This window comes from Nymphalis io, chromosome Z (genome assembly GCF_905147045.1).
Source record: "Nymphalis io chromosome Z, ilAglIoxx1.1, whole genome shotgun sequence".
Taxonomy (NCBI): Eukaryota; Metazoa; Arthropoda; class Insecta; order Lepidoptera; family Nymphalidae; genus Nymphalis; species Nymphalis io.
In genome coordinates this window covers 12,134,593-12,148,145 of record NC_065918.1, presented here as the reverse complement: position 1 = coordinate 12,148,145, position 13,553 = coordinate 12,134,593, and the positions used below count along the sequence as shown (strand labels likewise).

The following is a 13,553-nucleotide window of genomic DNA, read 5'->3' as shown; positions in this document are numbered from 1 at the left end:
GATGTGTTCACGTGATGTATAACAACAGCATATACAAACGAGTTATTTGACACCGGTGAGTCACTTAGACGATAAACACAAATGGCCATGACTGTACTTTTACATATACTATAAAATGCATTGAATTATATATCAAAATTTTACGAACAGAAAATGATTTATAGAAATTATAGATTATATATTCGATATTTATTGTAATCGTATTTGTTGATCGATTGTGAGATTCGTTCCAAAGTTAAACAATAATCTATATTTCATCGTTATTTTTTTATTACACCACACCAGTCCCACAATGTAAAATATATTTCTTATGTATAGCTGGTGTTTGTATGGCAGCGGTTGGTTGTACGGCGCATTCATTCAATTTCAGGCACAACCTCTTACTACCACTAGTTATTACGTTAGATAGCTCTTATAATGAGGAAGGTTTATAGGCTATATCACTATACGAAACTTCTATAATCCAAATTTAATGAATGTAACCGCAAAGCACAGCTAAAATAAAAAATATAATAAAAAAGGTGAAGGTTTTTTAATAACGTAGTACTAGCTGCTTTATCAAAGTTTGAGCCATTATTATTTTCAGTTCATGTTAATTAAAAAAAATTATTCTTAGTATATACTCGTTGTCAGAAATCAAAGAATTTTAATAGAGCCGACGTATTACTGTTGATTTGTTTGATTATAATTTAATTTATTTTTAATTTGAAACTGATAAAATAATATTGTCAACATTATATTGCAGGTCGAATATATTTCTTTATTTCATTTCACGAGAAAAGGGATTATTATGTGAATTTTTAGTTATTTCTATAAGGTTTATTCTTATTAAAGGGTATGATATTTTTTAAACGAAATGCACCAAAACACGAGATATCCAAATGCATATAACAATAGTCATTTATTTTGTACAACGAATGCTTTTATACATCATTCTTATTCGAATATTCAAACATTGTATGAAAATATAAAACAGATGTATGAAACTAATACTCTGACTTATCAGATTATTAAACTACATATAACATTTTAACTATTAATAGTCCATAACATAAAAAAAAAAACATTTGCAAGGCGATAAGGAAACATTCGTTATTTCTATCGTTTCAGTTATAAATTAATACAATCGCAAAATAAAACGCAAAAAAAGTTACTTAGATTTTATCAATTTCCATTCCGATTTTTAGCTGATACATACGATTCGATATAATAATCTTTAAACGTGATCGTTATCAAATACATTTTCTGATTTTAAGCCATTTTCGTAGTCCTACTAATTTGTTATAAATACTTCTAACACATTAATACATAATGTCTTAATTATCGTCAAGTTACCGCTACATCTCATCTCGATCAGCCTCTATAGAGATCGTAGTCATAACAGCGCGAGTACATCGACCTAAAGCATGCTCCAGCTCACTCACACTTGGAGGCGAAAACTATTTCCATCTCGTTTCGATCAATTAATTTTTCGTGTGGCATAGCTTTTTCTCTGATACACATTTCCGCACGCTTGACTCTGTTATTCGTTGCGAGCAATCACGCAATCTTTCTAGTGACGACAACGTAATATTACCGTTTTATGATACTATAATGCGACTACTTTTCGCCACAACGTGTAGGGGTTCGATAATTTATGCAGGCATGCTACAATTATCTGCTAAATATCGCTTTATTATATTAATATAATTAGCTAAGGAAAAATTATAGACATTATTATATGATATAACATCTTATAAATACAATATGATACAATTACATTTTTGAACTTAAGCGTTCATATAATTACATTGCGTTGTCGAAAACTGTTTATATATAAGAAATATTAATATACTAAAATGAAAAGCCTAGCCTTGTCTACAATTCATTATAATTACAAAATTGCATGTTCATGAAGTACGTATTTGGTTTGTTAAGGTTATATGTAAAATGAATGCACAACAGTTATATTAAAAAAATCTAAGACACTCATTATGTACGTAAATTGACTGTCAGAAAAATAAATAATTGAAATGATGATTTTTACAGATGTTTCTTCGGTGTTATATTACATTGGCTATAAAAAACGTTTCACGTTCAGGATATTTGTACGACTCCAGTATACTTGTTATTAGTCAAGGGTTAGTATCAAAAGAAAACATTTATTGTTAACGATTTTTACAATGTGGACTTAAGATTCATAGATGAAGAATAAAGTAAATGTGGCCATTTATATTAATTGACATACATTTTTGCGAGAAAATGCCTTATACTTTAGTTGATAAGCTAGTAATGATACAAAATGAGTCAAAACATTATTAAGCTACAAGAATACAATGCTTAAGTCATTTATTTGACTACGATAATTCAATGTTTAGGTCGTTATAAAGCACTTAAGTACTATAAGAGAAGAGGCGAGCTACATCTATAATTATATACGTCACTTATTGTATTTATTATTAAATATTTAATTACTAGAATCGTAATAGTATTGTTGGTATATATCTTTTTTGTTTTTTAAATTTAATATTAGGCGCGGTCCAAGCGAACGTATTATAAACTACTGGTTGGAAGACTAGCGCTGTGTCTTCACAAACACGGAATAATATGCCGAGTAAAGTAATATAATGACAATGTCTGATATGATCATAATATAAATAAAATAAGCGGAAATTATTCAACAACAAATTGCACTTACAGCAGTTATTAATTTTTTTGAAATAAATTTTTAAAATAAAATATATCTCTTTCTGCCAGTATAGTATAAAAAGTAAAATGCCATTAGGCATTCTACTTTTTCCTCTATTATTTTTTTAAATAATACTTTGATTTGAGTGTTTGTACAGCTGAAATCTTTAGTTTTTACCTCAAAGCGAACTGTTTTATCAGACGCATTAATATTAAATATTAAAATTAGGCAATAGTTAATATCTAAATTCATTAAGTCTTATTACTTAGGTTTTTATAATATGTACCAAAATTATTGGTTAGGTTTGATATAAATTTTTTTTTATATAATATAATTTTAGAATTCACTTCACCAAATTAAAGATCTTATAATGCTAATATACTTCTTACATTAAATATTTAAGTTCATTACGACTTTTTTGTTTTTTATTTATATAATAATTAAAATGTAATAAATTCACACAAAATTTAATGGAAATAAAATTGATACACACTTTTACGTATCGTATTATATGATAGTTTTTGAAAACTATTATGAAAAAGCATATTGAATTGTTTATTTTACGTCGCACTTGCGGTTACAAAATTTATTTAAATAATTTCATTAACTGAAACTCATTTTGAAGATTAATAACTACGTCTGAATGATAAATACAGTTTTATTTGATTGGCGGATTTTAAACAAAATTTTTAAAACCATATTTGATGAACACAGAAATATGTAAAATATTTATGTAATGTAAATATTAAAATTAATACGCATAACAAGTTTCTCTTGGAAAAAAACAAATACTCTTAATAATTGTAAAAAAATAACTGATGTTGATATAACTATTTTACATGACAATTTATATTATATATTCTATTTTAAGTTACATATTAGGTATTTATATTGGATTTTCGTGTAAAGGTGTTTGTTATTATGTCGCGATGGTATATGATGATATTTTCATAGTTTTTATTAGTTCTAGTTACAAAAACACGTATAAGTCAATTAATTGTCTATGGAATCTGTTCCATTTGCTGTAACATCAAGCAAGATTGGCGAGTCTCACTCAAAAACAATTGAAATTAATTATTTTTTAAACTTCACAAGTCCTACATTTATTTATTTTGTTAGGTGATTAGATAAATAAAGAAATATCTACTTTGGGGTTTTCAATGTACTCTACCCATACTGTACATAGGTTTATACACTGTAAGTATATATCATTTTACATCAACATATCCAATCTGCATGGAATTGGTGCGTTTATTAATTAATTTATTTATGTGTACAATAAATTAGACAAACAAATTAAAATATCATAATGAGTTAATCTGCATGTCAAACTGCGAATAACTTAATACAAATTTTCGTAGAGCACCGAACGTAACATTGTTTCATGTGTCAAACTTTTTTTATTATATTAACAACACCATATTATTATTTTTATATTATATTGAAATGTTTCTGTTTTTTTTTTTTTTTTCAAATAAAATTTCAACATATTTTTATTAATATATGTGCTTTTTTTTCATCGACATTAACCCTATATATAATTTGTTATTTTTCAAATGGTTCTGATGGTGTATATTACAAGCTAACTACTACTACTAACATATATATTTACAAGAAGTTACCTGTAACCTGAACATGTAACAAATTATTTTCATTTATTGCATCAATATTGTTATATTTGTTAAAAATAAAAAGGAAGTTAAATCTATTAGATAAAGATAGTAAAATTTGATATATTATGTTATAAACCAACTTTATTTAAATATATTTTCCTTACATATCTGCATTACAATTGAACGTCACAGTTTGCATTTATAAAAAATTAGAAAGTGACGATGGAAAATTTGGTAATTATAAAGAAATATATAAATATAATTTTATTAAAATATTACAAACTCCTTATTATAAAACAATTTAATTTTTTAATTATGTCTTTGATTCAGGTTGGTATAGTAGGTTGAAACATTTTTTATTTTTAACATTATGAATATAAGATGTTAAATATATCTGGAAAAGTAAAGACAAATAAGAAATAAATATTGTAATTAACATTTTCAATAGAAAAATTTTAGATTTTAGAATTAAATAGATTTTAAAACAATGTTGTATACAAATATAATAAAAAAAAAATATATTTTTTTGACGAAATGCACAATTCGCCGCTTTTGAAACTATTCGATTCATATTTATTAAAAGTTAGTCATAGATCATTATTTCAAAAAAGAAAATACAAGCTAATGCGAATAATAAAAAAAGTGAATAATTTTATACGTATGCATGAACTTAAATTTAGTTTTATAACTTGTAAAAAAGTAAATACAGATCTTATCAAACTTTGTTTTAATTGAATTTAATAGTAACAATAAAAATATAAATTAATTTAAAAAATAAAATGAAGTTTGAAAATAATACTGTTATAATAATTAATAATAATATTTGTTTTGTTTGCTATACAGAACTTAACACGTTAACTGCATACATAAAGCGTCGGAATTTCTATTTAGTACTGTTACTTTCGCAACAAAGTTCTTATAACGTAAAAATCTCGTGACTAGTATATTGTAACAAAGGAAAAAATAAATAAAAATATACTTACATTTTGTTGCGTAGGCACACAATGGCAAAAATAATTTGTTTTGTTTAATTATAATATAAATATGAAAATCGGAACCGCCCAGCTGGCAGAACTGTGATTATAAGTCAGTCACAGCACAGAGAATGTGAACAGACTATAAACAATACAAATTTGCGACATTAGTTTTCGTTCAGGAAATATCATGGCACTATACTTAATAGATTAAAACTATGAGTTGATGATTATTTCAAATAAAATAAAAAACCTCCAGGTATTTAAAAAAAAGTAATCCGTTTAAATTATTTTTGTGAAAAATTCTAAATTAAAAAATAATCAATGTCCTCTAAATTTTTTTAAGATCGACTTTGGCTTTTATAACTTAAAATTAATTTAAAAGAATAATATTGGTTGCTGATGTAATAGAACAAATAATTATTTATAATAGAAATATAATATTGACATCTAGCGTGATAGTAAATGTAAAGTAAAATGCTTAGTTCGAAGGCGACATCTAGTAACGCTAAGAAATAGTTGAAGTGCATAAATGTGTTAATAGAGGGCAGTTTTAGGTAGTTTTTTATTAATGAAATAAACATGTGTACGAGGTCATTCGTCGTTAGACGTTAAATTAAAAAAAAAAACGCTTTAACATTGAATATTTTTTTATATTCGCCGGGAGGGCAAATGACTCTACTCCACCTGATGGTAAGTTGTAGTAGAGTCCAAGCGCGACGACGGTCAGTACAGACGGGAAGAATGTTCTGCACTAGCCGCCTTCGCTTTGCCGGCCCGCAAGATGCTTCTTCACCTCGTTTGAAGGAACCCGGGTTGTAAGAGGAGGGGAACACGTGAGCTGGTAAGAAATTCCATTTTTTGGAAGTGCGACAAAGAAAGGAGTTGCCAAATTTCTTTGTGCGCAATGGAATTGATGTCACAGTTAGGCGGTGACATCGAGAGCCAGCTCGCGTAGACTTATAAAGGAAGGGGGAAGCAGGAATTAGAGAGAATAATAATTGTCATACTTTAAGAAATCGAAATATTTAATAAAAAATATTAAAATTAAATTAAAAAGTATAATTATGTTCGTCTAAGATGTACCTATGTTGTTTGTTTCAGTATGTATTATTACCGATTTAATGTATATTATTTTTTTTGTTTTAAGAAATTGAAAAGTTTATTTCAATTATGTTTGAAGAAAATACGAAACGAAATACATTTCGTGCGTACTAGACGAGCATTATGTAATCATAAAAAAATTATGAAACATTTAAAAATATTATTAGTGCATTCGATAGTTTTTAAGAAACAATGTTTTGATTTCCGATTATTATGGTAAGTAGCTGCTTCTGAGGCCTCAAGAAAACACAAATAGATAAAAATTTGAAATTGTATTAAGTACATATTTTGGGTTTTTGGGTTATGCGAGTTGGTATAATTAATATAGTAACGAGTTTCCACCAACCCGCATTGGAGCAGCGTGGTGGAATAAGCTGAACCTTCTCCTCAAAATGAGGAGAGGAGGCCTTTAGCCCAGCAGTGGGACATTCACAGGCTGTTTCGGTTCGGTTCGGTTCGGAGTATTGCAAATCGATTAATTTTAAAATATAATGTAACAAATTTCGAAATATTAAGTTTAATTAAAGTGCATTTAATTATAGAACTTATATTTCGTATTATATTAGTTCAAGAATGTCAATAATAATTAATATATATATTACGATTGAAACGCATTTATAATCTATATTAATAAAATAGGAGTCGTTTGTTTTGTAGTACCAAACTGATAAAATCGATATACATACATATTATACTTGGTGTTAGACTTTTGCACAAGCCTGATACCACTCACTAAATAAGATATACTTTTGCGAAGCAGTAATACTTAATTGTGTTACGGTTTAAATGTTGAGTGAGCCGGTTTAATTACAGGCTCGAAGGACATAACTTCTTAGTTCACGAGGTTGGTGGCGTATTGGCGTTGTAAGAAAAGATTAATGCATTTTACGTGTCAATGTTTACAACGTCAGCTAACGGTTTTATTTTATAAAATTAATTTATTAATCTAAATTACAACTGTTCAAATCATGCCCGCTTGGAATTAAAGCAAGAGTGTTAGCAGTATTTCCTTGTTGAATCGAAATAAAAATCGAAATTGCAATTCTCTTGGCGAAAAATTAACCAGCTCTCCACCAGAGGAGATAATAAGATGGAATGGAGATGCATTCTATATTGCGTTAGATGTGTTTCAACTACAAACGAAGATTTATTATTCGTATTAGAATATTAGCTTCAGAATTTTCTGCTGCGGCTTCGACCCTTAGCATTATTTGCCTAATATGAATGAAATCAAATGTTAAAGTAAGCGTTACAATAAATCGTGAATATTTTAACTCTACCGCCGATTTGCCTCTTGCGAGAAAGGATCTCACACCTTCGATTTGCCGACGATATCGTCATCATAGCAGAGTCGCTGGAACAACTCACCGAAATGCTGCGTAGCCTAGGCGAGTCTTCCCGGTGTGTCGGTCTCGGTATAAACTTGGACAAGACCAAGGTCATGTTCAATAGGCATGTCGTGCCGGGACCGATATACGTCGAGGGGAAACTTCTCGAAGTTGTTAGTGAATATACCTACCTAGGACAGATAATACAAGTCGGTAGGAACAACTTCGAGAAGGAAGCCGATCGTAGAATTCGCTTGGGATGGGCAGAATTTAGCAACATTCGTCAAGTCCTCAAGTCGTCTATACCGCAATGTTTGAAGACGAAAGTCTTCAACCAATGCGTCTTACCTGCCATGACATACGGTGCCAAAACGTGGACACTAACTGCGGGACTAGTCCACAAATTCAAAGTCGCTCAGCGTGCTATGGAGCGAGCTATGCTCGGAGTATCTTTGAAGGATAAGATCAGAAATGAGATTATCCGGAAAAGAACCGGAGTCACCGACATAGCTTGCAAAATTAGCAGGCTGAAGTGGCAGTGGGCTGGTCACGTATGTCGTAGGACCGATGGCCGTTGGAGCAGACGAGTCCTAGAGTGGAGACCGCGAATCGGCAAGCGCAACGTAGGGCGCCCTCCAGCCAGGTGGACCAACGACCTTAAGAAGGTGGCGGGCACCAACTGGATGCGGAAGGCGGAGGACAGGGCGCACCTTGGGAGAGGCCTATATTCAGCAGTGGACAACGATTGGCTGTTGATTGATTGATTGAGAAAGGATAAAACTCGCGTAGCTGCTCTTTTAAAATAAATCAGATTTTCAATGTAGTTAATCGTTCTTGATTAGTCCTGCGTTGAAATCCGAGCTTAAATCCAAGTAACTTTATCCTAAAACATTTTTTTTATCCGTATTAAGATGTATTGATTAATTCTGATTTTTTAAATTTTGTAAACTGGTAAACTAATTACATTTTCCGGTATTTTATTACCTGTGAGTTTTATATATTCTAGTAGGTATTAATAGTATTTTTATAAGAGACATAGTCAATATGTCAACGTATATAACGTTCCACAAGTGTCAGTTCTCGCTTCGAGGAAGTCAGTGCCTACCCGGGTTTTTGCCATCATGAAGACTAACTCCAGGCTCAATTAGAGCAGGAACATCGATGGTAGCGAAAGCCCCTTTTTTAAATAAAATGAAATAAATTTAAGAGGATAGTGACAGAAAAGCTTGTCTGATCTCTTTGAGTAATAAACATATGTATACTGTAATAAAAGGAGGACTCCTTGTATGCCTCAAAGCACCTCCATTCTTCTTGAAAATGTTTGGAGCTTATTCGACCCCGCTGCTATAATTCATATGTGGATTTGTGGATACATGATCACGATTACTGGTGGTAGGGCTTTGTGCAAGCTCGTCTGGGTAGGTACCACCCACTCATCAGATATTCTACCGCAAAACAGCAATACTTGATATTGTTGTGTTCCGGTTTGAAGGGTGAGTGAGCCAGTGTAATTACAGGCACAAGGGACATAAAATCTTAGTTCCCAAGGTTGGTGGCGCATTGGCTATAAGCGATGGTTGACATTTCTTACAATGCCAATGTCTAAGGGCGTTTGGTGACCACTTACCATCAGGTGGCCCATATGCTCGTCCACCTTCCTATTCTATAAAAAAAAAAAAGATACACATAGATTTAATTAAAACGAAATCAACAGAAGACACTTCAAACAATACATTGCGAATTTACTTAGATATCTTACTTATTTTAAGTTTAATAAACTGAGAGCTCGGTAATCGTTTTTTTTTATTATTTTGTTGCAGCATATTACAGCCTTGAATTGTTATTTTTTTTTACGTTTCGAAAATATAAATTAAATGGCTTTCCCCGTGACTAGTAACTTTTCCTGTTTTATGACTTCATTAAACGCTATAAAAGCTATACAGGAAATATTTATAATTTTATGTTTGAATATTATAAAAATAAAAAATATAACTTTATAAATGCTTGTGCCTGGTGTTGCAATGGCTGATCCAGTTTTATTTTAAATAATAAAATATAAAATAAAGAATACGTTACTAACGGAATATACCTAATGCGATGTACACACTACTACACTTTTGAAATCGGAATCATACTTTATATAAATATATATATATATATATATATATATATATATATATATATATATATATATATATAAATAATTTATAAACTTAATATATAATATAATAGTCGGAGACTTAGTGATATATGTAACCGTAGACCACATTCAGTTCATTTATTCATATTGTCAAGGAAATAAAATATAAACGAATTCATTTACGTTTTGGATAAAAATAACCAAACTTGCAGTGTCATTTTAAATGAAATCACTTCGTATCTCAATCGTGAAATGATTATCGCCGTATTTCGGCGATTCGATATTTTGAGGCGTCATCCTTTCGGTGCCCGATATATTTATGAGGATGAAAAATTTATTTTATAAAAAAATATTATCTTTGTTTTAGGGAAAATGAATCGTTGCTCATTTTGAATATAACCTGGCATAATATAAGCTCATGATTATTATAGTTTATTCTCACAGAATGTCTACTTCTAGTTTTCGTTATATTTTTAGATGGCGATTTAAAAATACTTTTATATTTCATATCATTATGAAATTATCCAGAAAAACCACTGAAAAAGATTATTATTCCCGAACACGTTTCAAAATTCCCTTCGACCGTACTCTACCTCCTCAAAAATGGAAAGACATCACGAGAGACACGAGAGAATGATGAACCTAGATGAAGAAAGCGTGAACGTTTTCGTAATAACCTTCAATCTCAACCACATTATATTAATTTATTCGATAACAATGGTTATATAGAATATTAAATATCATCTTAGTGTCAATGTCACAGACTAGTCTTTTGAGCAAGGTTCATAGGCTGTCTGGCTCCAGTTTATTCACAGAGACAGTTATTACATAAGAATAATTATTTTATTTGAAAAGTAAATTCTTTGGGAGCGTTCAAAATTAAATATTGATTTAAATATCTAATTTATGTGAGCACCGCAAAAGTTCTTTGACGCTCAGTTTCTCATCTGTCACAAGTACTTAGTTGCACGCCTTTTTTTGAGTACAATGCTTTTGTTAGCTATAAATGTCTCTTTCGTTTTGTGTATTCCATTTATTTTCAAAACTTAACATTTATTCGGAGTTTTGTCAAATAAAATAACAGATAATTAAACAAGAATCTTAAAACTGGTTGACGATTATTTAAAAAATGTGATTTACTGCCAAACATAAACCTTAGTCACTTCAGTGCACGGTCGAGACGATTTTCAGTTAGAACCATTAATTTTGTCAAGTTGACGACAACTTTACCCCAAACTGGCCGATAGTCGTCTGCAACTTAATTACGGAGCAAGTTTATGAACGTGTAAATTAATTAAGCTTTATCTCTGGTCAAGACGGTTACAAACTTCTGCTAAGGTCGTAATCGTTTCAACAAGTTTTCGTTCAATAGATATTTATGTCTATAATCATGCATTATGGATTAAGTTTAACTGAAGACTTATACATTTCAATACACAGTATATAATATAAACTATTATATATTACTTACTTACTTATTTTTTAACGAGATTTTTACGTCTAAAACATTATTATCGTTAATTATAATTTAATTATATACCTACTTGGTGCTTAGTTAATTATATATATCAAATATGAATAATTTTTAAACTTATTGTTTCAGACGAAAGTTCCAGAAATGTACGACATTCAGTCTAATTATTACTTTGTAATTTATTTCCAGTATTTCTTACAAATCAGTTGAAGTTTGTATCGCCATAATTTAAATAAAGGACGTATCACACGTTCTCGAGAAGTGGCTTATGTAACTATGTTCTATAATATTCTGTTATTGCCATGTTTTCTTTATTTGTACATAGTCTAGTGTTGTTACGAGAAGGAAGTCGTGGACTTAAGCTATTGTACGAATAAAGCAACATTTAAGTAAAAAAAATATTACCCAATTTATTTACTGTAAATCGTATCTTTTGGCTCAAAGCCTGCTTGTAACTTTAACTATTAAGTTTAAATTTTAACAGATAAATAAATTTTGTACATATCGTATTTTAAAGGTTAAAATGTTAATATTTAAACGAAGCATTTAATTTTTAACGTATTTGTTGCAAGCCCCATATCTGCGTAACGATCCTTTATTTTGCCGGCGGGTGTTATTACAAGTGTCTTTTGCATTTTATTCATTGTTATGTACTGAGTTTACTTTTTAGGGTTTTGCAGTGCTATTATGTAGGAATCCCACTTCGTTACTCATCGTTTACATATTGACAACCGACTTATGATGATATACAATTTTGATGCGTGTATTCTTAGTAACAGCCTGTAAATGTCCCACTGCTGGGCTAAGGCCTCCTCTCCCTATTTGAGGAGAAGGTTTGGAGCTTATTCCACCACGCTGCTCCAATGCGGGTTGGTGGAATACACATGTGGCAGAATTTCGATGAAATTAGACACATGCAGGTTTCCTCACGATGTTTTCCTTCACCGAAAAGCACGAGATGAATTATAAACAGAAATTAAGCACATGAAAATTCAGAGGTGCTTGCCCGGGTTTGAACCCACGTTCATCGGTTAAGATTCACGCGTTCTTACCACTGGGCCATCTCGACTTCGTGTATTCTTGAAATGTTATAATTATTATGGTCAACATTAATAATGATATTAGACAAATATAATTATTTCCTGTATTAATGTCGTCTATAATATACTCGTATTAATTAATGAAAACGATTTTTTTTTATTTTATTTTGATTTTTATTATAAAAGCAGATTAATTATGAAGAAATAAAATATATCGATTTTCAGTACTTACGTGTTTTGACACGAACTTGTAAATATTTATCCAAAACCTAGAATAATTTTAATTTGTGTTTTGTACATTTGTATGTAAATGACTTTGCCATTCATCATTAATCGTCATATCATAAGTTTAAGTTATACAGCAGATAAAAAACCCAATGGTGCTTACCTGGATTTAAATCTTTTGTTAAGATTCGTCTGCTTTATCCATGGTTCATCTCGGTGTCTGTGTATGATCCATACATATGTTTCATTATACAGTGTCGAATTTATAAGTCTTACAGAAATTTTAGCTCAAGTTTATAACTTTAATAATTTCGATATTTGTACTGATAAATTCTGTCACAAGAATATTTAATTACACAAAATTTACTAATTAATATAGTAATAAATATATGTTGAATTTTTACCTCTTTCCTGTTAATCGATTAATCTAAAATTTGGTAAACACCTTTAGTTCTGCCATTCCACATATGTATGTGTAAATATTTACTATAACTACAAGTTCTACAATTCAATATTTTTTTTTTTTTAGAATATGTAGGCGGACAAATAACCTGATGGTAAGTAGTCACCAACGCCCATAGAAATTGGCATTGTAAGAAATGTTAACATATCGTTTACATCCCCAATGCGCCTAATATATATTTGGTATCATTATAAAACTAAGAAAGTATATAGCAAAATGTGCAAAAGATAGTGAAAGTGAAACCAAGAGTCGACTACAGAAACGGAGAGAGTGGTTCCCATCAGAAACACCAAGGAGCAATATGAGGCTCGATTAATAACGTAAGAGACATAGGGAGATGTTTGAATTACAAACGCCTTAGGAACATGAGGCTACGTTAATAAAGAAACGTCAGCAATTACCGTCAGAGACACCAGTACAATATGAGGCCTCGGTATAACAAAAACTTCAGCGATTAGAATCAGAAACATCTGAACAACGTAAAGCCAGGTTAAATAGCCAACGTGAGCGTTCCCAGAAACGTA

General features: G+C 30.3%; 1 protein-coding gene across 4 annotated transcripts in view; it reads right to left on the bottom strand.

Moving 5' to 3' along the window:
- Positions 1-5,375, bottom strand: part of LOC126780225 (ecotropic viral integration site 5 ortholog) — a 48,572-nt gene extending 43,197 nt beyond the window's left edge. For 3 of the 4 annotated variants that reach the window (XM_050504509.1, XM_050504511.1, XM_050504512.1), the window contains exon 1: positions 5,265-5,366. The gene's annotated coding sequence lies outside the window, so the exon portion shown is untranslated. Of the gene's footprint in view, positions 1-5,264 lie in introns of all 4 variants that reach the window. The other variant, XM_050504510.1, reaches the window with a different exon arrangement.
- Between the last annotated feature and the right edge of the window lie 8,178 nt (positions 5,376-13,553).